Source organism: Aptenodytes patagonicus, chromosome 2 (genome assembly GCF_965638725.1).
Source record: "Aptenodytes patagonicus chromosome 2, bAptPat1.pri.cur, whole genome shotgun sequence".
In the NCBI taxonomy this organism is placed as follows: domain Eukaryota; kingdom Metazoa; phylum Chordata; class Aves; order Sphenisciformes; family Spheniscidae; genus Aptenodytes; species Aptenodytes patagonicus.
The window spans coordinates 55552609-55579253 of NC_134950.1; the positions used below are offsets into that span (position 1 = coordinate 55552609).

Consider the following 26645-nt stretch of genomic DNA (forward strand, 5'->3'; position numbering starts at 1 on the left):
GCTGCAGCCCTAAGTCCATCTTCCAAGCCTCCAGCTTCTTGCTGATAGACATGCTGGGGAAAAGGAGCCGTGCAAGGAGTTGTGCAGGTCATAAGAGGAGAGCTTAGAGGTGAAGGCAGTTCTGGAGCATTGGCAACCTGGTATGAGTACAGCTTGTACGCTAGGGATGAGAAGCAGGGCAGACAATACAGAGTTAGAGCAGCCGGAAGGTGGGAGGACATGGAGTTGGTTGAAGAAGCAGAAATATGGAATGAAGGAGTGGGACTTAGGCAGGAATAGTGGAGGATCCTATTTCGGATAGCTATAGGGAATCCATCAGGAAGCTGTGGCTCTTGAACACATTGCAGCATGGCTTCAAGATCCAGAAAGTCTGGCAACCCTTACTCTGTACTTTCTACTATAAAGTTATTCTTTTCTCTCAATGTCACTTGCTCCTGCATTAAACTGTTCTCCCCATGCCCCACCCGGCTTTGCATACCACACATCCTCCCAACCCCACTACACTTAGAATACCTTTTTTATACAAATAGGGAATACACTCTCCAAGGGCTTACATACCATATCTTTCTGTAATATCAAATAAAATGCAAAACCAAGTGTGCAAATTCAAATGGTGAAAGTGGACCGGTGAAGGAATCAGGATCCCTGGAAACCCCTAAGACCCCGTGTGCTCATCATCATCCTGCCAGGTGGCAGGGGAACACCACTCTGAAGCGGAACTGTAAACTTGTTTGACTTCACTCTGTGCCGTGCACGTGCACCACATGGGCCCAAAATCTACAGACAGTCCTACCATACAATTTAATTAATTTCAATGGGATTTAAGTGAATATTGTTCATTAGTCTGTCATCTGTGCTTCAGGAATTACCCAGGTGTACCATGTGGTAACAATAAAGCCCCAAATGTCAATATGTTTAAATGACTGGTGCTATCTTAATATTGCTATTAATGTCAGTGCAACATCACAGTGGTAACCTTCAAGTACAGTTAAGAGAAATACAGGCTAAACCCACAGTGCTCAGGCTTACTTTCTCTATCTGAGAGGAGTAATGATTAACACACTTTTGAAGATCACCATCAAAGCCTATTTTACTATTGATTTATACTGAATGTTAATAATTAAACAGCTGGCGTATTTCTCAGCTTCCTCTCATTGAGACCCAATAAAAGGTAATCTATTTATATTCCACTCAAGATCTCTAGTGGTTCTTTACTACCTCAGTATCCAGTACTCACTAAGCTTATTATGGAGCAGGACTAATATTTCACTTGAATTGGTAGGAAAATGGCTTCTTTAGTTCCCAACAATAGCTGTTGCTGAATCTGTAAAGTGGGAAGGAATCTGCGTAACATGCGAAGAAGCTACTCAGTCCCTTGAACAGCTTCGTCTAAACAGGAGTTGGACCCGATTCATGAAAAAAATGTGTATGTTCAGTGGGTGGTAACTTTGATGTAGTTCTTTTATGTATATAAGGGTTAGCCAGAGTGTCTGAATAAAAAAGGAAGCCAATCTGCTTTTATTCAGACATAGCATCATGTGGGCTGAATGTGAAAAACAGAAATGGTATATTAAATGCGATTCAGAGAAGAGACTCATTTTCTTGTTAGTACAAATTATGGGAATAGGAGCCCAGCTGAAATGTGTAACACAATGATATGAATCAGTGATGACTGTAAATGTGGGTCTCAGAACAAAACCTGTTTTTCCTATAGCCAAGGATTACAGTGACATATCTGTTTCTACTGTCCTCATGGAAGAGCTGGAAACACCTGTGAGAGAAGTGACTGATGCCCAGTGATGTTCCAGCCCTTCCCACACTCCTCCTTCCTAATGCTGGCACAGTGAGTATAAGATTGCCCTTCAAATCTGATCATTCAAGGGTCTGCAATAATTGTGACATTAAAACCAAACCACGTTTGCTAGCAAAGGTATGTTCCTCCTTCAGCCTGTATGTCCTTGTTTATCCCCATTCTGGGGCAGAATGCCAGGGGACCAATTGCAGTAGAAAATTTGTGTACTTTTCCTAGATGAAATTTACATTTGTAACTCACTACACATCTCATAAAAGGAACAGCTGTTTAAAATTGAAAATCAAACCATCAGTTTCTGCCAGATTAAAAAGACAAAAAAAAAAAGAAGCAGCAATTTAAGTCACATTTAAAGTTCACAGAGGCTACTGCATTTTATTAAAACAGGTCCAATATGAAGCACCTTCATCACTAAAAATCCATTGCTGCAAAGGAAAGAATCCTTTTACGGGGTAAGATTTTAGAACAGCTTCCCGATCATTTTGTAATTGGATTTCTAGAAAAACACCACTGAAAAAGATCCAAAAAACTTCTGACTTCTGTACAAATTATTTTTTTCTGTTTCCATGAAGAAGCGGAAATGAAGAAGACCACCATGAAGAAGTGGTCTTCATAAATTGATCAACCCAGTATCACCTAGGAGACTGAACTCTCGTACAGCGTTTCTATCTTTCAAACCCTTTCAGCAAGTCTTTGCCTGTACCATTTTTAACAAACCAGCTTGTATGACACAAGCATTTGAAAAAGAACTAGACAGTAAATAATTTTGCTATAATTCAGAAAGGGCAAAATACTTGCAGGAAGCAGATCAACAATTTATGTCTGTAGAAGTGGACTGCCAGTATCACAAGCATGATTTAGACTGTCTGTTACATAAATGACTGATGGATTTGGGTTTAAAATTACAATTTGCAGTTTATCCTGAACACAAACTGCAATTCAGTTCTACCCTCTTCTTTCAAAAAGTGATCTTTTGATCATCTTTATTGAAGCAAGAGCTCAAGACATGAAGCCACACACCACTTGTGGGGGGCCTGTGACAGACTGCAGTACATAAAAGCATACTCAGGCTGGTAATACTCTAAGTGGGATATTCAGCACATGTAATTTCATCTAGCCACATTAAGACAAAATGTATCACCACTTTGCCAGTGGCTAGAAGAGGCACCCAGACAGTAGCTCAGACTAGATGCCCATTTTTCAGACAGCTAAAATGTCCAAATCAAATGGGGAAATGAATCTTGTTTGCAATTACTACGAGCACTGCACTCATTCATAGCCAAACACGTTCTGCTACAGGCTTCCCAAGACTATTCACTATTCTGAGTATTTACTTGGGGTCTCCAGCCTGCACTGAAACTCATGATGTTCAAAGCTGTCACTTTACTTAACTAGATTAATGTCATCTTGCACCTACCTACATCGACAGCCACCCCATGTTTGACCGAAGGGTAGCCATGCCTTTCAGGACAGTTGTCAGATAGGCAAAATAGTGAAATTAATTTATCGACCCTTGGGTAAAGCTTCATTTTCAAGGAAATCTGAAGTTGTTAGCCTTGGTTTTATTCATCCTGTGTTTGCATTAAAATATGTAGGCTCTTTCAGCACTCTAAACTAGTGAGTGAACCAAGACAAGCCATATACTTCTTACATAGCTACAGTGTAAACGTCACAAACTAAACTAAAGCCAAACTACCACTGAGTTAAAGAGTGTCCCCATTGGATTGAAAGTATTTCAGTTTATACATACCAGCTTCTTAGGTTTATTACTTTGCATCAATTTTGCCTAAGGCCATTAAGTGTGCCTTCTGGCCTGTAACAGACTGATTTATCATGTCACACAGGGATCTTTATGGTATTAACAACTCTACTGCCAATATCTGCAATTCTGGTAAGCAGAAATATAAGGGATAAATAATAACGTGAAATTTCAGACCTATAAAGCACTACACAGAATTGTACTTCCATGTCAAATTCCTCTACTCCATTTTGACAGCCTGAAAACTATACTGGTGAAAGCTTTTCACCAAATCAACTGACTTGGGTTATTCTACAAAAAACACAGGATGCTCTGTTTCATTAATACTCTTAACAGTTCCCTTGAAAGAATCCTGTTGGCATTTTTGGGAAATAGGGTCATGGGGGAGGGAAATTCTCTTCTCCAGTGCCCCATAAATCTCTCTCCCCCAAGATTTAGGCAGGCCAAAGGCAACTATAGCTATTTACATGGAAAGCCAATGCTTACATATAGTCTCTCAGTTTCTACGGCAGCACAGCTCCTATAAAACATTCTCCAAGGCCACCGGCATCCCTGCGTGCTCTCAGCCATTCCTTCAACAGTGAATTTCCCCTCAATACGTGCCAGACAGTGTAAATTAACGCTGACCCCACCACGGGTGGAGCAAACAGCAAGGTGCTGGGGAACGCTCTTGGTATGAACGGCCGGCGGTTACTGCCGCCGCCTCCTGGCCTCCCTCCTGCCTCTCGCCGGCATCCTCACCGGGACTGCCGAGGGCTTGCCAGGCAAGCAGCAGGAAGGGAAAGCCATGCCAAAGAGCACACTTTCCTTTTATGTCCTGCCGCCTTCTCCTCCTCCTCCGAGTGAACTGAAAAATCCATCACCCAGAAAATTAAGATGGAAAAGACTGAAATCACTGCTGCCTTCACCGTTGTTAAGATTACGGAATAGAAACATTTCCTAGATAATGGGATTTGTCAGCATCAGCTGAAAAAAATGCCTACTGTGTGATAATATTAAGAAACCAACTACCCCTATAAACAGGAAGTGGCTGACATTATTTTTCAGTTAATTCAATGCCTGAAGCAAAGCCATACATTACTGTTAACTATATCGGTAACTGGAGCGCTTATACAGAGTTTACTTAAATTTTACATTGCAATTAAAGTGTCTGCTTTACACAGACACCTGTTTAATCTTCTCAATACTACCTTACCCCATTCCTAGGAAGAATTGTAAGATTTGCATATTACTACTGGAACACCTAATTGCAGCCAATGAAAGAGAATATATTCTTTAGGGTATCGGAAAGTATCCTGTATGTTTATTAAAAATTAAATGTATTAATGTATAAAAATGCATTACTTCAGTTGAAAGTTCAATGGGAAGGATATTTTTATAGGGTGAAAAAGAAAAAAATCTGCTTAGGACAAGAATACTCCTCACCAAAAAAATTAAAAATTTCTTTATGGAAGTTAAGTATCACATCATTATGTGACAGTTTTCCCTTCTGATGCTGAGAGAGCCTTGGATTGGCAGGAGACTTGGAAGTTTTGATTAACAACCTACTGGAGCTCTTGGCAACGTGCCTGGGTGTTTCAGATTACTGCTGCTATAGAAACTCCCCTGGGTGACTGTGCTGTTTTTCTTTTTCTCACATTTCTAGAACGTTGGTCTTCAAATTTTATTTTTTTTTGTCCTTTTGCAGTTTGCTCCACTTAGTAGCAATGGCTGCACTACTGTTCTACTCTCACTCAGTGAATAGCACAGCTACACAAACAGCTATCGTTACAGATAACAGGCATCATAAAAGAGTTTGCCATATGCCTTGTCAGCTGGCCAAACTGCTGACACAATTCTTTTGCAGCAGTCTGAGTAGTTCATAGAAGGTACATACATTTCAGGAAGCTGGCAATTATTAGTGTTTCTCTGAGTGTAATACTAGTTAACATACTTTTAAGGACTGATTATATATGAGCTTAATATTAGCTTGATTTTAAAGTACTATTTAAAAATCGTAATTCCAACTTATCCAAGCAACTTATCCAACAAAGAATGAGGTACTGACTACAAAATCACACAAGAAGAATTTATTTTTGTACGACATTCCCTCCTTTCAGTTCACTTTTTCAATTCCCTTTCTTCCCCTCGCAGGATAATCCAAATTATACTAACATGGTGAATGGGCTATCTCTTTTTCCAGCACCATCGACAGACTTCAGTGGGAACAGGAGCAGGACCACAAGCGCTCTCCATTACTACTTAATGGAGTGTACAAAGTGTACAAAATAGTGAAGCAGCGTAGAGTGCAGTGCCTGACTGCTGCCCTGAGCATCTGACCAGGCTGCGTCACACAGTTACGCCAGCTACACCAAAAGCCTACCCAGGCCATCATCAGTGAAGTGACTGCGTCTTCTGCACACACCAGTCCACCCATGCGCACAGCTGCAATCGTGGTCCCAAGAAGCCTGGGGTTTAGCAAGCGTGGACATAGACACTGCGCCAAATCCAGTCCGTGGGCACTGCACAACACGTGCACTCGGGTTCCCGCACTCGCCCCCCTGAGAGGAGGGCAGCCACGGCTAGGCTAATCCCTGTCATTTGTTTCTGGTGCCCTGCCTGCCAGGGACCACTTGCTAAGGGAACAGGCTGCAAGTGGGATAAGCTGGTTCAGCAGTGATGATGTATTTCTTGGCATCTTACCTGCGCACATACAGACCAAGTCTGATCTGATGGGGCATAGCAGGGCCGTACAGCTCCTGTTTCAATGGATCAATGGATGAGCTGCCTCCATCAGAATAACTCATGCAGCTCACACCCTCTTCTGATCCCGGGAAAAGAGGGACACTGGGGGACTACTACAGGAGGAATGAACAGTCCTAACTGAGCTCAGGAGAGACGCCAAGGCCCAAACACAGTGCAAAACCCACATGTGCAGATGACTGACATGTGGCAATACAGAGACCATCTGAGTCAGATAAGTCACACTGGTATGTGGAAATCCTTGCTTGGGAGATTTTTTTGTTAGCTGGATGGCTGCCCAATCTGTGTCAGCTCAAAGCAGGTAAACTGCTGAGCAACTTCAGCTCTCAAGAAGGTCTATGAAAGCAGCCTCCAGAGAGTAAATAACATCTTGAAAATGGGTTCAAAGCAAGTGAGTGATTTAAAATACAGCTACACAAAATGTACTTTTTGCATTCTTCTTTCAAAGTAATGCCATCAGAGACTGGATTACACTGGGTCTCACCTGTTTGGAAGACCAGTAGCTTTTTACCTTGTCCTCCAGAACTTAAAATTACTACATGCAAAACAAGCTTCTAAAACCACGGTTCTGAAAAGAGCCTTTTAAATATTGCTGTAGCCTTCCATATGCATTTCATATCTGCTGGAGATTGCTGAGAGCCTGAAGCAGAAACTGAGACACAGATAAGCGTAAATCATCTCTACTATTTACAGACAGTATCCAAGTTAAACCCAAACCTGAATAATTCAGAAATTGATTTTGTTAGCTCCTTCAATGATCAAAGCTTACAAAGAAATGGGGCATTGGATCATTAAGGTCCTTATCAGTTGCTAGAGTTATTACGAGAAAGAATATTTACTGTTAAGATTGCAAATCTGACAAACGTACAAATAATCAAAACTTATCTTAAAATGAGAAACTACAGAAACGTCCTCCAGTAAGTTAAGGCAGAAGTAAGAGCCAGAAGTGTTTCAGCAAAAAACCCCAACAAAATCCAACCCACAAACATTCATACAATTCTAACTAAGGAGATGCCTCCTATGCTACATAGCTCCATTGGAAATCCAATTTATCTCCCTCTTGTCCTTTCACTGGTGTGCACAAAACCGTGTAAGTTGGTGGCAATCTCTAGAGCTCATATGGTCCAAGCACCCATCTCAAAGCACGTCCAGCCAAGTTCTGCGTACCTCCAAGGATGGAGATCCCACAGCCTCTCAGGACATTTGTTCCAGTGATTTTACCCATGGTAATTTCCCCACACCCCTACTACTTAGTCAGAATTTCCTGTGTTTCATTTTGTCTGTGGCTTCTGGTCCTTTCACTACACACCTCTGAGAAGGGACTGGCCCTGTTTCCTCTGTATGCCCCAGGTACCTGAAGACAGCAGTAAGACCTTCCATCAGCCATCTCTTTTTAATGCTGAACAAACCCAGTTATCTCAGCCTCATCTTGCATAACCTCAGAGGTACCCCAGCCCCATGACCATATTGGTAGCTCTCTGCTTGATTTGACTCAGCATGTCAATGTATTTCTTTTACTGGGGAACTCCAAACTGCTCGTAGTTCTCCTAATGTGGTCTCACAAGTGCCAAATAGAGGGGAAGGACCTGCTGGTTACACTTGCTAACGTTGCCTGGGACACAATTGCCTGTCTTTGCTGCAAGGGCACGCTGCAGACTCACGCATAACTTGTTGCCCATGAATACCTCCAGCAGCTACAAAACTGCTTTCTAGCCTCCCAGTTGGCCTCCCAGTCTGTGCTGTTGCAGGGGGGTATCCCAGCCCAGACACAGGACTCTGCATTTGCTTCTACAATAAAACAAGAGGCAGCATTTACAGTCTTTTGAGTGGAGTCTGGGTTATTTCAGCCTTCTCCAGACCACTCAGCTTTGAAGGAATATCATTACACGTTCCCATCTATTCTTTTACAGCATAGGGGAGAAAAATGGCCAGAGGAAACTAGGAACTTTTACTGCAATCACTAAAACAAAATTTAGAAGAAAGGGTCCAAGTTCCAAACATATAATATAAAACAAAGCTATAAAATTTAAGTAAAATAAAGAAATATTATGCATTACTTCTAAAATATCCCACTGTGTTGTATTTATGGTTCAAACCTTAAAAAAGGCAGCCTATGTAATACCTAGCAGAAGTACTTTCCAGGAAGAATATATTGAATTTTTAAAATGTTCAGGAAGAAAACATTCAAATTTATTTTCATGAGGAAAAAAGCAATAGACGTCAAGAGTGGATTCAGAGCGCTTTTAGAGTCTCATATTTTCTACTTTTCTCCCTTCACATTTCTAGTCCCCAAATAATATCATATCACAGCTCGCTTCCGAATCAGAAAAAAATGGGAGAATCCACCTCAGGACTCATAACATTCCTTCCATTGTGGCTGAGGTTTATCATTTGCACAACTGTGAAGAAAATGCACAATATCAGCGTATCAGGGCCTAAATGTGCCATTATCCCACAGCATCCACAAGGAAAGAGGAGCGACAAATAAGAATCTGCTGCTGCACCACCATCTTTCGTTGCAAAGAATCAGTCTTTCCTGATGCTTGAACCACCTAAACTAGAACTATTTATGTGAGACCAGGAGTTACCAAAGAAATGTGGAGAGATAACATTATAGTGAATTACTAGAAACAGTAATAGTTCAATATTCAGGAGGTATTTAATGATATTTATGAGACAACTGACCACAAGATATTAACATCTCCAGAAGAGAACTGGAGATGGTGTCTCCCCTTTCTCTCCCGCGTATCTCATTAACCATTTCAAATGCTGTGGCGCAGCAGTGGCGTCTCTGCTCCTCATTTGCAGAGTCACCATACACCAGTGAAACACTGTGTTTCCACATACTCCTGATAAAATGCTGCCTCCCTGCTCCTCCTTGCAAGGGAACCGTGGCTACAGAATAACAATTTACCTCTCCATTTTTCTCTTCCCTTTTCCTTCTTTTTCCTTCCACCCTCCAATCTGGTTATTTTTGGACTGCTAGTTGGGATTATTGCTCTTATTCCCTGCTAAAATAAAAACAAACAACAGTTATACTTCAGATTCTGGGCTTAAGCATGAGATCTGTCTCCAGCATTAAACAGTCACATTTTCTTGCCTGAGGTGCAATGCTATCTCCTGTGACACCTTGCAACTGAAGGCAGATTCTGTTTCCGGCTTCGTATGTGCAGTTTTCAAACTTCTCCAGCAACTACCTATCCGCAATCCTGAGCAGAATTATGTCCTGAGAATTCAGCACTGGCTGACATTTGCCAAGTCTTAGAGTATGAAAAATTAGCCTTTCTGAGCTGATCTACAACGACAATTTAGAATACACACAGCTAAATTAGAATATTTATAACCTAAAGCACCCTTTCTGTTTGACACATCTTCTTCATTTCAGACCACTTTTTATTACATTTTGCTTTTTTCCAAGCGCCTTGACGCTTACTACTTGCAGATGGTACATTTGTAAGGAATTTAGCATCTACAAAATAATAGACAACGTAATAGTGTCAATTTCTCACCTCTAAATGAAGGTCTGAAGTAGAGAAAACATGATGCTTTTCCAGGAAGCAAAGACAAAGATTCCCCCCACCCCGATATCATAATGTCACATATGAAGTCCCAGCTGAAATCAGTCTCAAGGTTTTTTAATGTGTGCAATATTAGACATTCCCCAAATTAAACCAAAATACCACCAAGTGTTATTCAAATGCTCATTTCCCTTCTTTTTTTCTGCGTCAAAATACTTTCAACTATAAGAAGAGTTTTCCAGTACCTGAAAACAATCCATTTTATTGTGTAAAATTCAATATGGCAAACAGCTGACAGGAATTGAAATGAGAAGAGACTAAACACTTCAGTGAAATCATTGCTTTCCCACTCTGGACAAGAGGCCAATGTGTATATACCTCAGTTTTCCTGCTTTTCCATATGCTGATTGTAAAGGGATAAATTGGGTGGAGTTCTGAGTTGTCCAAGATGCAAACTGGATGTGCTGGCTTCCCTTCTGCAAGGCAGAGCCACACTGTCCTTCAGGAAATGTTATGGGCTACTACCTGACAAAAATACTTTTTTATTTTCAGGATAGTAGGCAAAATGAAACCAACATACAATAGAATTTCAACAGTGTGAGGCTCAAGGTAATCACAGGAATGAGAACTGCTTAAGAAGAAGGTGGAAGACAACATGCTGACAACACACTGGGAGAGGAAGAGAAAATCTAACAAACTTCAGAAGTACAGGAATGACCCCTCGCCTTTCTGAAAGGGATTCTGCTAATAAAGCACCTGACTCAGCAACTTAGAAAAGACAACCTCTTTCAAGAAAGAGGAGTCCAAAAATTATGCATAAAAATTATCCAGTCACAATAGGGTCTCTTCACAGTCCAGACATGAGGACTTTCTGATAGAAAGTAACAACAAAGCAAGAGGCTCAAAGCAGAAAAGTTTTAGACTGCCAGCTGTTAACCTGAAAAATATCTACAGTGTTACTGGAAACACTTTTTAAACTACCATTATCATCTAATGTGAATGAATAGCAGGATGTGACCTATACTGTTTGACTTAGTTCTCCTGGAAAATAAATGCCATTATATGTGCAGAGCTGTTAGTAAGCAGACTGATTAGGAAGGAAGGAATTTTCACTATTTTAATGACTTTGAGCACCAGATTTAATGCAGTTACCCTTAGGAATACATGTAATTCCTTTTCACAGGCGTTTCGCAGGCCTTCGAAGCACTATCATATCCCCTTAGAAGTAACATAACCTTTCACAATGTATATACATCATTTTAGCAACTACAGTTTGGCATATAACTTTACATAAATGAATGTTTGCAGATTTTGACGTGTTCTAAAACATCTTGTTTGCTCAATTTATTTATACCTGGTATATGAATACTAACCACTTACCTAGTGACACTCCCTCCTCTCCCTTGACGGCAGTTATGTTACAGTGAGGTCCACAGCCATATTGCACTGAAGAATTCAGCCCCACTATCTAGCTAAGTATCTGGTATAGTATTCCAGCTTGGTGTAAATGTACATGTCAACTCTGTGTTCTCCAGCTGTGCTTTCAAAGGGTCAGTTAAATAAAAGATCACACAGCCTTTATCGTATTTAAAGTTTATGAAAAGTTTGTATCTCCATTTGAACTAACACAAGAATCTTCATTCCTAGGTTTACAAGACTGGTATCCACATTTGGATATCCTCAACAGGTCTTAAGCTCACCAAAAATTATTCAACTTAACCACTGCTATCAGAAAATTAAGTTGATATTTATAGCTAGAACTGAAGGTGTGCCCGTATCAGACAATGGGGCAATTATCTGTAACCTGAGCCACAGATCCACGCGGCACAGCTCAGTGCCACTGTACATGCAATGGTTGAAGTCTCTGGAAGCAGCATGGCTGTCTTGGCAGGACTTGCTAGCTCAGGCACCAAATTGCATAAAAGGAGTCATGTCTCACCAGTTCTGTTTCCAGTCATGACAGTGTAAGCATCTGCTCAGTCAGTGTTTGTAACTCTACTCCAGAAAGTTTCATCAGCTAGTCTCTCCTTTTTCTCCTACTTAGGGCTAATCAAAAGAGACAATTGATTTAGCTTCAGATACTAAGATATATTTTTGGTAGAAAATAGCAAGACAAAGATCTCTGAATCACTGCCAACTAGTTCCTCAAGCAGGCACCTTTAACATGCAAGTAAGCTGGCAATATTGTCATGAACAAAAAAGCAATGTATATATCCATCACTGCTACACTGCAATAAAGTGCCCAAATTTAGGGATCAGAAATAAATCAAAAGCAAACACAGAGCTTACTGAGACTAATGAATTATTAGAACTCCCTAAAATAACTTCAGAGAGGTTAGTAAAACAAGGTCTGAAAAGGTACGGGACACCGTACTGTTGCTTCTGTAAGCTTACTGTGCCCTCTGTTGATCATTATAATACTCTTTACAACTACATGACAACACATGTTTTCCCAATGACCCTGTCTTGTTCAGGACAGTCTATGGCTGCCTAGTCAATGAAACATAACTGCACAGGCAAAGAGCATGATGTCTACAGTACCCTTTCCCTATTTTATGCTGAACCTGGAAAAATGCAGAGTGAACAGGGCAAGAGATTACAGAAAGAAAAGGACTGTTTAATGGTTAAAACCACCGAATACTCTCCCCAAAAAACCTTCATTCTTTCTAACTACAGAATTCCTATGTGGTATCAAATTAGAGCAAGTATAATCAACCAAACTTTCCATAGGTGGTCACTACATCAGTGTTTCTCATCTCAAGGGTGTCTTGAACAAGACTTTTAGTATAATTTGTCAAAGTGCTCAGAACTGAGGACACCATGGAACCAACGGCAGCATTGCTTTGACTACGCAATGCTGAATAATTTGGAACATAATGGACCTACAAATCATTTAAACATGCATTCCAGTATTGTCACAGATCACAAATACAACTGGAATATAATTCTTATGCCTCAGATCCATAGGTCTAAATACCATGTTCACTTATCTGTACTGAAATGGCCATACGTGACACTACATGTTTTTCTTCCTAAAAGTACTTTGGAAGGGAAAGAGGGATATGAACAGCTTTCCAAAGTGTATTCTCACCCCTGTTGAGTTTCCCTGAGGAAGTAAAGGAGGTGAGAATTTTACTTCCTGATACCACACCATCAGGCACACAACTTTCTTCTGGGTTTCCTGGAAAATAATAAAGATTGAAGCACACCACTTTCTAAAAGTATTTATAGAATTTCGATTGTTACCTAATGGTTTCTGACAGTTTTTCCAACAGTTCAAAGTATCAACACCAACCTTTGGTTTAGTTTCTTTCACGTTCAGTTGGGTAGCCCTCTCTGTTCAGGCTTAACAACTACTACAAATGCAGGAGTCCTTATTCACCTTCCCACCAGAAACTCTACTGGTTTAGTCCAGACGCAAACCATGGTGACTGATACACTGTAGAAGAGTCCACTAATGCAATTAAAAAAGCTGCCTGAAAATCTCCACTGCTCTTCTCAAACATCTGTCCGGTGGAAGGGTAGATCAGACCGTTATTACTAACATGCTGACATTTTAAGTTTTGTGAAAATGTTTCAGAAGCTAGCTGCATACAAAGACATTCTGTATGCTGTTGAAGATGTATTTCTTTGCTGTCACCCGGTGCTAACGTTCCCTTTTGGATCTGTCTGTGTTGCAAAACATCTTTCCACTGATGTCTTACATACATCTCTTACCTTTTGCTGAAAGTTTCTGCACTTCGTGGCTTGGTGTTTTGCTTCATCTTTCAGTTTCCAATTGTGAACTTTACATTTACGCTATAGGGTGTATTTGCTCTAACTGCTTTTTCATGAACCTCTCTCTGGGACTGTCTTCTGTCTAATGCTGTCATCTTACAGACATTTATTTGCAGTTATGTGAATCTTCAACTTTGCTACAGTATCTGCTGAGTCTAAATTACTCTGTGCTGATGACAAAATGCTGCTTCTTTTGCCAATGCCTGTTCTTAGTCTCCTATTAGTTTTTAACAGTCAGATGTCAATTCATATCCTTTCACAATACTACAAACACTTAAACAAAATCTTCTGTTTTCCCTACAATTCTGGCCCTTCCAGATATATTGTTCTTTTTTTCCTTATGAACATGTGTTAAAAGTGTTTTTCTCACTTTGCTGAGCAGATGTTTTTCATATTGTTAGTGAGCTCCTTTCCCTAGAAATTCCTATTTAGCCTTTCTCATGACTGCAAAACCAGAAACCTTATCGTCACTCCAAAGCAAGAACATACAAGATGATGGAAACACTTTCACTATCTCAAAAGCCTTGTACACTGCTACCTTGCATGCACGAATAAAAAGTTTATTGACGCACTGTCAATTTTAGAAGACTTACTCTTCCTCAAAACTGTTCCTCAAGCAACAGTTTATTGAACTAGATCCACTCAAAAGACTGAAGTGACAATAATACACACATCGACTACATTCCCAGAGTACAATTATTGTGAAGGTATTCAAAAGGACTTCGAAATGAGGCAGCAGAGATCTGACACATAAAATGTTTCTGATAAAAAGCAGAGGACTAAAATATCCACTTTTGGAATTAAGTATTTTAAATCAAATGTTGTATAGGATTTGGAATATATGCCATACTATTATGGAGGCCAACCACAGTTCTTCATTCGCCATCTGACTACCACCACAATGAAATGTTATCATCAAGAAAATTTCCGATGAAATGTATTTAGTTCAACCATATGCTTCTGAGAACTAATAACTAATAACTTCTAATTTTTAAAGGTTCGCATTCGCATTTTACATTTATATAGGAATTTGCACACAGACAATGACTACGTTACCAGTGCAGTTTGTATGGCCACATGCAGATTCCAAAAGATCAGAAGTATTTGCACAATCTCCTCCCAGTACCAAGAGGTTTGAGGACAAACTGACCTTAATTCCATCTAAATAATGCTAAACACATATTAAAAAAAAAATCTTAATTTGGAAACTTGAAGAGCTTACAAAATCATGGCTACAACCCTCATAGTGAAAATTAATGCATTACTCTGCAGTTGATTGATAGCTTAGTTTTAAGAAGTGTATAACAGTGTCTTCTGTAAAACCATCTCTGCATTGGGTTGGCAGTTTGATCAATATGCATTCCAAACTACATTATGTCACTTTAACCTAGACAGAAATACCAGCCCTTTGGACACAGAATTCGAGCACACTGCTGTCCTAATACTGTGATTAATGCTGTGAGCTACACCCTGCCTAGCCTTCCTAATCTCTGGGCTTTCTAATTTATAGCAGAGATGGATAGGCTATCAGTGGGGAATTATGAGGATTACTAGCTGTTTATCTCTCCTTTACAGAGACACTATGCTGCTTATGGAATTACCACAAACCCTCCAGCTACAGTGCCACTTCTGTACTTACCCAGAAGTCTAGCTACCTATTGGGTGCAAAATATTTTGGTAGCCAAATTATTAGAAAACGTTAGAGTCGGTGGATGTATTTTTTTCTGTAAATGATTTGAACATACTGTCAAGACCTGTCATGTTACTTCAGTGGTAATTTGTCTGCAGGTTATCTTGCATTCCCTTGAAATCCAGTGCTGTGATCTTGTCTACGCTAATTAGAGTTCAGCATTAAGGCTTGGAGGTTGCCCTCAAGCATCACCACAGGTGAAACCATTAAACATGTATGCCAAGCCATTTCTGCGCTCGCAGCAAGTTATGTAAGCCATTTAAAAAGATTTAATTTTTATGGCCACCAGGAATGTTACTGACTTTCCTACTATCTGAAAATTAAGGGTTACCTCAATGCTTCTGCAGAAAGTCCTTACGCTATGGAGCACAAGCTTTGTTCTGGGGTGAAAGTAATCAAAGAGTTTGAGGGGAAACAGGTATGTTCTTTGTTTTAGTTTCCTGAAGAAGGAAGAAAGAAAGGGATCCTATAACATTTATTATTCTACTGACTTTTAAAAATCTGAATCTTTACAGAACTACTTCACTCATTTCAAAAGAAATTTAAGAATGAGAACCATCAGTAAGATAAATGTTAGCCCTTCTACAGCATATTTTTAATAACTACAAGTGTCCTCCAACAACACCTTTTAAATATGGACTGCATTTATAGCCAGGGTATTTATAGTCAGGGTACCTCTGTAACCACAAATGAATTACGTGACCATTTGAGCACTAACATTCAGCTAATTTGTATGTATTTCACACTGCTTAGATACAAATTTTAGCCTACCTTATATAAGCATGTTCTTACTCAACTCCTCATCATTTGCCATTGAGCTAAAACTTTGTCTTTACTACTTACCAGCCTGCTAAATAGGAGACATTAAGAACAGTGAATTTAAAAGTTGAGTCTCCAGTTCTATGCATCAGAATAGGTGCATGCATATTTATAAACATAATAAAAAGATGTACAACACAAAGATACTTCCACACTCCAAGTCACAACATACTTTGATTGTCATTGTACAGTCATTTGTCTTTGTCTATGCTTACTTTATATTCAAAGACTGTAAAAACCGAAAATTGTTAAAACATAATCGTTGGTTAAAATAAGAACTCTTTTATTCTCTGCATTATCTTCATTCACTTGTTTCCTATACCTACACACATCTTTTGAAATATCTGATTTTTTAAGACTTAAAAAAACCCTCAACCAAAACCAAACCGCTTCATGCCTGAATTCCTTTCAGAACACTATAAAATGTCTCAGCACATAAAATACACAGGTGTAGTCACCCAGGTTCTTCCTTCAAGGTATCACGTCTTGTAATAAGAAACGAAAATACAATTACCAAAGGGGAGAACCCCCACCTAGGAACCAGATAGTCTGCCAGCCCAGTCTCAGCTCACATTTGTGCAACGCTGTCAAGCCAACTTCTGTGGTTTTATCTCATCATCTAATCTCTGGTCAGCTCCTCAGTGAGCATAAAACAGCAGAGATGCATTCCTGCTTTCTCGGGTTTCTTAGTACTTCCTCAGCCATCTTCTGCAGCACAGGACCTCAACTGCCTGCTAGACCATCTAGGCTTCTCTTATCTAATTAATTCCTTACTGTCACAGTGGCTTTGCACACTGAAGATACTTTGATCTTTCCTCTTCTCTAAACCCCAAGTTTAGTCTCTGAGGGAAGGAAATTATTTTGTCTGACTAAAGTCATTTGGCCAAAGGGAAAGTTATCTACGTCAAGCTTAACAACATACAGAGAGAGGAGATCATACTAATCACCTAGTCCAGTCTCACACCCTGTGAAAGCCTGCTAACAAACAAAAGTGGTACCATGAGTGAGCCTATCCTCTGTTTCACTGAGCCATGTTAAGTCCATGCCTTAGTGTGCTGTCATATCCTATTAACAGGATGAAATCACCTTATTTTCTTCTGTCCTGGGTTTGTTTGCCTTTCTGGCAGGGCATGCTGAAAACATACCAGGTTGTTTGGATTTATCAAGGCAGATTTGGCTAGATACAGAAAGGCAGAACTGGGAACCTTTCTGACAGGTTCTTGAAATCCACTAGCACGTTTACGTAAGATGTGAGACTTTTACTTCAAAAATGGAACATCTAAATATGTGTTAATGGATGAAATGTGAATAAGTCACATTATCAATACAACTCGCACATTTCTCGAGTGTCCATCACTCTAGTCTCACTAAAACTGTTCTTGTCAGTTCTGATGTACGTGTCCCAACACTTATTTCTCATATTCCCCTGCTGGCTGCTCCACACCAGACTGTATTAGCAAGGGACAACAGCATTGCTTCAACTCTCAGAAATAAGCCACAATTCCTTTGTGCACAAGGAAGATAGAAATTTGCTGCTGACAGCTGCAGGAAAACAGTCTCCAGCCTCGCTAGCTCTGCTGCACTGGTGAGTACACGGGCAAGCGTGAAGCCATTCACATCCCTTCCAGATCACCTCTCTGCTGTGGATGAGTAAGTGAGCACTGCATGCTGAATGCTTCTGTACAAGGACTTAACGGGTGGATAGTGAGGAGACAGGTGTAAAGCTGGCTACTCTAGTGTCTATGTTCACATTACTTGTTTGGTTTTGCTTTTATTAGCTTTGCTGTATATATTCTTTCAATTGCAAATTGTGGGGGTTTCTTATCTCTTCTTAAATGAAAAAATATGTTAAATCACACAGACATTTAAGAAATACGGATTCTAAAAACATAATATGGATGCTAAATCATATTCCAGTGAAACACCCTACGCAGCATATTTCATTTTAGAGGAAATATTAGGTATGCTTTCTGTCACTGCACTGCACTGGGAGGCAGGGTGAATTTTACCCCAGTACTATTCACCCATTTTATTCACATGTGGAATAGTAACACAGACCAAATGTTTACTGCAGTTGGGCATGTCAGTATTTGCATTTTATGTAGCTTCCTTTTTATCTGTGAAAACTTGGCAGCATAAGTTCTTGCTACAATATGACTGTAAGGAGTAAATTCTAGTTACAGACAGATAAATGATCAGGAGGAGGCCTATGAACTACCTAAATTCATTTCTTCGTATCATTCTGTATTGAGGACATGAGAGTTAAGCTCTGCTGACGGACAGTCCTGCTACCAACCTGTGTATCAGTCAATACAAAGTTTCTTTGTTTTGGCATTGTTTTATGGAATTCTTCGAAGCAAAATGCACTGAAGAGAGATGAACTCACTTGCAGTCCCGATCAGGCAGGACAGCTCCTGCTTGCACGTACAACATAAATATGTGGTCTCTGACACTGTTAAGAAGGCTTGTACAGTTTAAAGCGATGTAGCACACCACTAACCTATAACAGTGGCACTACCTTTAAATCAGATGAGTTTAAAACCTACTGCAAATAAGAAGACAGTCTGTGATGTTTTTAAAAGGGTAAATTATTCCCCGATTCCTTAGAAAGTGCTAGAAATTACTTATTCTGCTGCCTCAGAGAATTAAAGAATATTAGAAAATATTTGATTTTTACACTTTTCTATCTAATAATTTGTACTGTTACTCTATTGCTCTAAATACAAGCAGATTACTTCAAGTTCATGCTCTTCATCCAAACGGAAGTTTTCTGTTTAGCAATTAAGAACCATTATTCCCTCTTCACTGCAATCAACTAGCCATTGCAAAGTAATTCCCCCTCTATTTTCAAAATCCTGTAACAGTAACCCAAATACCCCTGGAAAAGAAAAACGAAGAGCTAAGTGTGACTGGGTGACAAAGTACGGACCCTGTCCTGGCAGGAATACAAGCACCTATGGTTCTCTAATACACTTACAAGCTCCATTCCATTATGAAAAATGACTGCCATTACTAATTTTTTCTCATTACTTGCACAAGATTGGAAATGAAGCACTGTCAATATGAAAGGAATTCAAAGAGACACCTTCCTATTATCCTGCTAACCTGTGTCACAGCACTGTCCATTTTATTTATTACTTCACTGAGCTGGGCTTCCCAAAACAAGCAAGCTGATAGAATTACCACCAAGCAGTTGCCAAAATGATGATAAATATTATTACAAACTAGTGCTTCTCATAAAACAGAGACATAAAACAGATTTCCTTTGACACGAGCTGCAAAAATCTGTCCTTGGCTCAGATGCTAGCCACTGCTTGAAGAACATCACCTCGCTCTGAAGATAAAGTTCATGCACTGATCCTTCCCAGCTGAGGCCACCATGTGGCTATTCTTACCTTCAGATTACCAACAAATGTTGGCAGCAATGACGTCTTTCTAGAAATATCTGCACTCTGCTAAAACACACTTATTCATTCCAAACATCTTATTCACGACTTACTTCCTTCAACTCCTTTTCTTTCCCTCCTCCAACACCCACAGTCACTCCTCCTCGCACGCCTCCTCCCCTAACTCCTTAAATTAAAAGTTTATAAACAGAAAACAGGCAAAGTAAAGTTTTATACTTAAAATGAAAGATCCACTGGTGTACTGGTATAGAGTATCACAAACTTATGATAGAAAGGAGGGGTGTTACATTTCCTCTTCTCCCTGGGATCCAGTGACAGGACGCATGGGAATGGTTCAAAGCTGCGCCAGGGGAGGTTTAGACTGGACATTAGGAGGCATTTCTTTACCGAGAGGGTGGTCAAACCCTGGAACAGGCTTCCTAGAGAGGTGGTCGATGTCCCAAGCCCGTCAGTGTTTAAGAGGCATTTGGACAATGCCCTTAATAACAGGCTTTAACTTTTGGTCAGCCCTGAGGTGGTCAGGCAGTTGGACTATATGATCGTTGTAGGTCCCTTCCAACTAAAATAGCCTAGTCTGTTCTGTTCTGTTCTATTCTATTGTAGTCTAGTCTAGTCTATCTTCAGACCTTACAGATGAAAGTCTAAGACTGAAAATATAAATCTGAAAGACAATTCTGTCTAGCAAAGAGTGACATCGTGATTAAGGAAGAAAATATCGTAAAAAATAAGCCATTGCTTGCTGGAAGGTATTCAGGACAGTCAGGTTAAATGAGGTATAAACTGTAATCAAAATCACAACCATCAAGCTGGAAATACTGGCAAAGAAAATGAAGATAGGAGTGCTCTTCTGGGGTGAGAATAATGCACACTGAATACAGCAGCAGTGAGAAGACTAAAACCTATCTAATGCAGATTACATAACGCTGTATAGTCAATCATAAAAGAGAGCTTTCTTAAAGTTTGAAGCATTAGTGTTCAGGGATGCACTCAGCTGAAGCAGAAGAGCAAGCCCTTTGTTCCTCACGGGAGCTGCTCTGTGGAATCTGCAGCGGTACCAGCTTCGGGTGCCATTTGGAAACTGAGATGAGTAAGAGATTTGCCAGGAAATGGAAAAGGCACCTGCAAGAATAAGTCTAGAAAGCTTTGATTTTATTTGAACTCTCAGCTATGCTTGATATCACTCACCAAGGTAATAAAGGTGGAAAAGGTAAAGAAACACATTCTCCCAAATTGCTGTGCAGCTTTATCCTCACATTAAATCAAAATTTTTGTGCCATAACAAAGCTGATTTCTTTACAGTAGAATTTTGTCTCAGAACTATTTTTATCAAGGAAAAAAAAATCAATGGATTAGACTCAGAATGATAAATTATTGGATTTTTACTTGTGATACTTGCAATCAAGTATGAATGGCACCTAACAAGAACATCAGCTACTGATGAAGCTCGTGTTGACTTCACACTCAGCACTTAGAAATCATCGACTATGAAGTCAGCTTTGTTTTATTAAGGCCAGAGAATTCATAAAATAAGAGAAATGGCTGTCAAAGTTATTTCCTTTGTGAAAACCTGCTCAAATTTAATTCTTTTACGTATATACATTATGCTAAAAAAAGGCATCCTATATTTTTATTTCATCTTCCCATAAGACCTGATAAAAAGCAATAGTGTAAAGTATGCAAATGACACCGTGCAAGAGGATATGCATGTACCACGGGGGCATGCTGTGGGGTTCTGTGATACTCATGTTTCTGCATAACTTGATTTATCCATTAGCAGATAAATGGGAACTGTTAATACTCGGGAGACATTCGCTCAGGAAGTTAAGAGTGGCCTAGGTTGTTCTGGTTCATTAATGGAGAAAGTATTGTACAACTCCTCCTCTTGCATAACAGCCTATAGACAGTGCCTTCTTGGGACCACTGAGGCTGCTCTGTGCCACTCCAGCAGCAAAACCCCCTTGAATTCAATTATCCAATAATTAGGATTTACTCTGGCCAGGAGAAAAAAGCCCAACATAAAACAGGGACAATGAAACAGCCCCTGTTCTCCTCCCTCCTGTGCTCCTGGGGCTGGAGGATCACTTCTGGGAACTTGTGTATTGTGCCAAATGACCACATGCCCACAGGCAGAGTGCAGAGAAGCCCTCGTGCTCCTCTAAGGTGTCGCATGGGATTTGGCTGACGTTCAGCAGCTCAGAGTCACAGAGTCACTAAACTGGCTCATATTTGTCATCATGCTGTCTACTCAAAACTTTAATGTTTAAAAAAAAGGCTGATCTGGAACATTCTTTGTATATAGTATTATTCTAATTTCCATAGAGCCTCACATTATCTGTGTGTCAGAAAGATGTCCATGAACCAGCATGAAGATTTCAATAGCAGAGAAGCATACAGTTTTGCACAAACATTAAGGCAGGTGTTGCGTATCTTTGATACATGAACAAATTTGGGGAGGAAGAGAGACGGAGGTTTTGTCCTAATGACTTTCTATTTCTCCAAATTCCCCTATAGTTTAGACAGGAAGATTTCACCATATGTTTAATTTAGATGAAGCTTATTTAGAAACCGCCAGCTTTACAGGAAGTTTGGCAGAACTGTACAACTAAAAAAATACTTACGATTTGGGTCTTTAAACTGCTCTTCTACAGACTCAGTTAAACAAGAAATATGGAATTATTTCTGGCCAATGTAGACAATGACTTCAATGCAGCAGTGGTCTTCTCTTTAATGACAAATTGCCCAAATTTCCCATTTCATACAGCTATTTTGCACCCTGTTATTCCTGAAAGTACAAAAAGGAACTCAGTCGTCACTCAAGCCTATCACTGTTTACTGTTAAGAACAGGCTGAGTGCATGATATGCATCTGCATAAGCTCAGAAAAAGACCGTAATTTTGTTAGACATGATAAGTAAGAACTGCCCATAATAATTCTGTAGGATCGATTTACGCTGTCATGATCAATCTGGGGATTTTATACTTTCTCTTTCTACGTTTTTCTTTGGGCATTTTTTTCTTCTGTGAGATTCATTTGTTTAGCACTGCTCATTTCTAGTGAATATTGTATTAAAATACGTTTAAAGCTAGGAAAATGTGTAGAAATAATCTGAGATTAACTCCAACAGATGCTCAAATGCAGTTCAGTTTTCTAGAACTGTGCAATATGACAGAGCAGTAAGGCACTCTAACGTATAGAGGAGGAGTAACAAGTATGCACATTGTCAAGAAAGATCTGAGGCACCCTAATCATAATTAATATTAATTCCAAAACTCAGCTTCAGACTCTTGAGATGGTATTCTAGTGGCATACAGGAATAAATCTGAAGAAGACTCCCAAAAATACAGAGGTAGTACAGGTAGTCTAGACTTCAATTTTACACGTTCTCTGTATCTCGTTACTTATGTTCAGTGCCTTCCTACGGCATTCCTTGCTCAAAGACAATGCTACAGGCAGCGAAGCGGGCCGCAGTGGAAACACTCATTACACAGTCCCTATTTTCTTGGGGATGCCAGGTTGCAACTGAAATATTCAGCACTGATGGGGTGAGTAAGACCACTGAAAAGGGAGTCAATGTCAAAACGGAACTGCAAATTCTGGTACACTAAATCTAGCAACCTCACTTGTGGCTAATCCAGACATGAATTAAGCCACAAAACAGTAAAAAATAGTTTAAAAGGTTTTGTCCAGTAAGAATATGCTAAAGGTCTCAGGTGATGCTGTGTTAAAAATAGAGCTAACAACAAAGATGAAACAAAAAATATCCTACTCCTTTTAGCAGAACATAGAGAGCAATAGAAGAATATAAAGGCAATGTACATGTTTACTATACAATTAATTTCACAAATGAAACAGATTTCTCATTGACTACCAGCAAAATCATATTGCAAATGCTTACTAAAGGTACACTAATTTTCCTTTTTTTTTTTTTTTTGTTTCTTTTCATATCTACAGAAAACTTACAGCAGCCAACCTGAGGACAAGCTGACAAGTCTCATGTGGTCAGAGAGAACTTCAAATCCTTTGGGGCTTAGTTTTATCAGACTTTAACACTGAAAAGAAGCATATTTCATGTTCACAATTTGATCCACAAGTCCAGATTTTCAGCTTCCTTACCTGTCCAGACTAATACTGCCTCTCTTTTTTACTTAACTGTAGTTACACTTGGAATTACACAGCTACAGCTAAGACTATCAATATTTCTAATATAAACCACCACAATGCAAATGATATGGTTGGATGAAAAGATGCAAGTTACATAACTCTTCAGTAGAAAAGACAATGCTTGTTTCTGACATTTATCCTTTAAACATAAAGGTAGTTGAAGAAAAGTCAATCAATAATTAAAGAATTTCTTAGATTATATATTATTTTAGTCCAGTTAAGATTTTTTTTCCTTTTCCACAATGTTAATATTGCCAAAAAAATCCAAATAACTCTTGAAGTAATGAAAAAATACATTGGTTTCTTAAGTTTTTCTTTTTTTTTGAAAGGAAAGACCACAGTTAATCAAAGTACTTTACAATGTGTAAATTTAAACACATTATACTTAAAATGTATGCTAGTAGGTCAGTAAAAGTGCTTTTTTTGGAATCAGACCCTAAGCAATACCACTGCAGAATCCAGTGGAGTAGAAAATCGCGTAGTTTAAATTCTTAAAATTAAGAAATTTGTATGTCACATAATAAACCCTTGGAAATTATATATGTGCACTATACATTATGCATTTTGTATTTAACTAATGTTTTTATGAACTACCAGAAAATGTGATTCATAGAATACAATTTTCAACTACCTCACAAACACCAATAACAAAGTATTCAGCCTAATTTGCATAGTTCAAGGCATCCACAGTATATTAGTTTGTGACCAAAATACTATCCGCTGATGTGAAAAGATGATAATAGCCACTTTTGATGTTCGTATTTCCTCTGAAGAGTAAAATATCTAGTCATTAGAAAAAATGAAAATTATTTTCCATCATCATGCATTACATAGAGGACAGAATTATTTATAAGGATTACAATTCATATTCTTACATGGCACAAAGAACACCTTTTTTCCCCATGTGATTTTCATAATTCTATTGCATTCCAGGGAACTGTCCTCTTTCCTCCCCCAAACTCCCTTCCCAATTTACTGTTGCAAAGCTGCATAGAGATACTGAAATCCGGAAGAAGCAAAGAATCCTAAGAATGAGCAAACGATCAACAACCATGCTTGATACCAAAAGCTCACCCAGAAAAAAAGTTAAGGGATAAACTGGTCACAGTTTATGGTGCCACAGAACAGCAGAAATTTAGTAATAGGAGTCATTAGCAGCCAAGATCAGACAAATTCAGCTTTCAAATAAAAGGAAGATGTTTTTAATAGTAGGGGCAATTTACCAAGTATTGTCCATAGTTGCTCCATTCATGAATATGTTAAAAATCCAGGACGTAAACTTTTTAAGACGACAAGCTCATCAAACTTAAGACCTCAGCTACTGTAAAGTATCCAGGTCAGCCCTCCAAGACTACTCAGCTTTTTTTATTGTAAACTGTCCAAATATTTTTAAACTTATTTCAAATTGTAAGAATTTTATTGTTATATTACACTATCAGAATTTTTAATAATACACCGCCATTGTAAATGGGCTACAAATTGTTTGCAGCTCTGACTTAGTCATCTTCATTTCTGAAATACATGTAATGCCTCATAAAGTACGTAAAACTACTGCATCATCCAATTAAGTAAATACTAGAGATAGACTTAAAGGCAAAATAAAGGTTTGTCAAGAAAATTTAGGTACTTATTAAATCGAGAATAGAACTGCTCACAATGTTTCCAATGAGTTAGTATTTTCTGGTCAAAAGACATTTAACTAGAAAATAATTTTTCTTTGAGTGACGTATTTTGGGTGGAAGTATGAGTTTCAATGTATTTTGAAGAACAGAGGCAAATCTGATTTCCTTTTAGCGTACCTGTCCACAAGAGTTCCTGTGTGATTGGTGGAAATGAAACTACAAAATTCCAGTTTGCCTTCCAGCCTTTAAGTTTTTTGTACCCCGATGTTTTTAGTATGGTTAGGCATGCCTTTCTCCCAGAAACCTTTAGTGTATTTCAAAAAAGTCGGAGCTCTGTTCCCAAAGAACACTCAAGGTTCAAATTCATTTTGCTGCCTGTGAAGAGAGCTTATATAATTAAAGTTGCTTTGATGACGCTCATTTGTTAAACAAGGTAAAGCTTCCATCAGAGGTCAGTCTCAGAAGAGAGGTTGCTAGGAATAAATGAACAAAAAGGGGAAAAAAAGTCTACTTAAGTACTACTGAACATAACACAGAGCTGTTAATCTCCTTTCAATTACTATTAGCTCATTATATTCCCTTCAGTTTCAATACTCAAATACCTAGATACGTTATGGTTCATTAATGTAGGTGACTGAGGAAGCTGGGGTGAATTAATTTAGGAATTACACAAAAGATGCTGAATGCAAGAACAGTGTGTAAAATAAACCTAGGATAGTTTATTAAGTACCTTTAACAGAGACAATCCCATAGCAACATTAGATTTTTATTATTTTAAATTACTAACTATAAATTATGACCTGTATACATGCACTGTTTAATTCTGCCTCAGACATAAGCCTTACACATTTTCCTGTGATGTTAGTAGCTACAATAGTTCATCTTAACTTTATTGTGACTATTTTGTAAAATTGAATTCATACCTGAAACAAATAGTCAGCAGTTGATGCATCTAAAAAAATATAATTTCCAGATAGTGACTTACGTTGAGCATATTAGCTGCAAATGCTAAAATAAAATACTTCAAAGTGATAATTTTGATGATAATATGAGGAAAAAAAGGACATATATCATTATCCTTTTCTCACTCTTTCTGAAATCTGGTTGACTTTCAGGACTAGCTTCCAATGCAGAACAACTTGTTTGAGAGGAAAGCAGCCCCTCTGTTTTAGCAAAAATAATCTCCCCACTTGAAAAAACAGTCAGTTGTAGCTAATACAAAAAAAAACCCTAGGGAATGGAAAAAAAAAAGTTTCCTTCTAATTGTCATCATTCACAATCAACTTTGTGAGAAACAGTACATGTACTGAACATGAAAAAAGGGGAAGGAAAGACCCACC

At 38.9% G+C, this 26645-nt stretch overlaps 1 protein-coding gene across 6 annotated transcripts in view; it reads right to left on the bottom strand.

The window, feature by feature from the left end:
* The window catches only part of DLGAP1 (DLG associated protein 1), a 435141-nt gene that overhangs the window by 309180 nt on the left and 99316 nt on the right, over positions 1–26645 (bottom strand). The window contains exon 1 of one of the 6 annotated variants that reach the window (XM_076329907.1): positions 22141–22161. The exons of the other annotated variants lie outside the window; for them this stretch is intronic. The gene's annotated coding sequence lies outside the window, so the exon portion shown is untranslated. Of the gene's footprint in view, positions 1–22140; positions 22162–26645 lie in introns of those variants that run through there. 6 annotated transcript variants of the gene reach the window in all.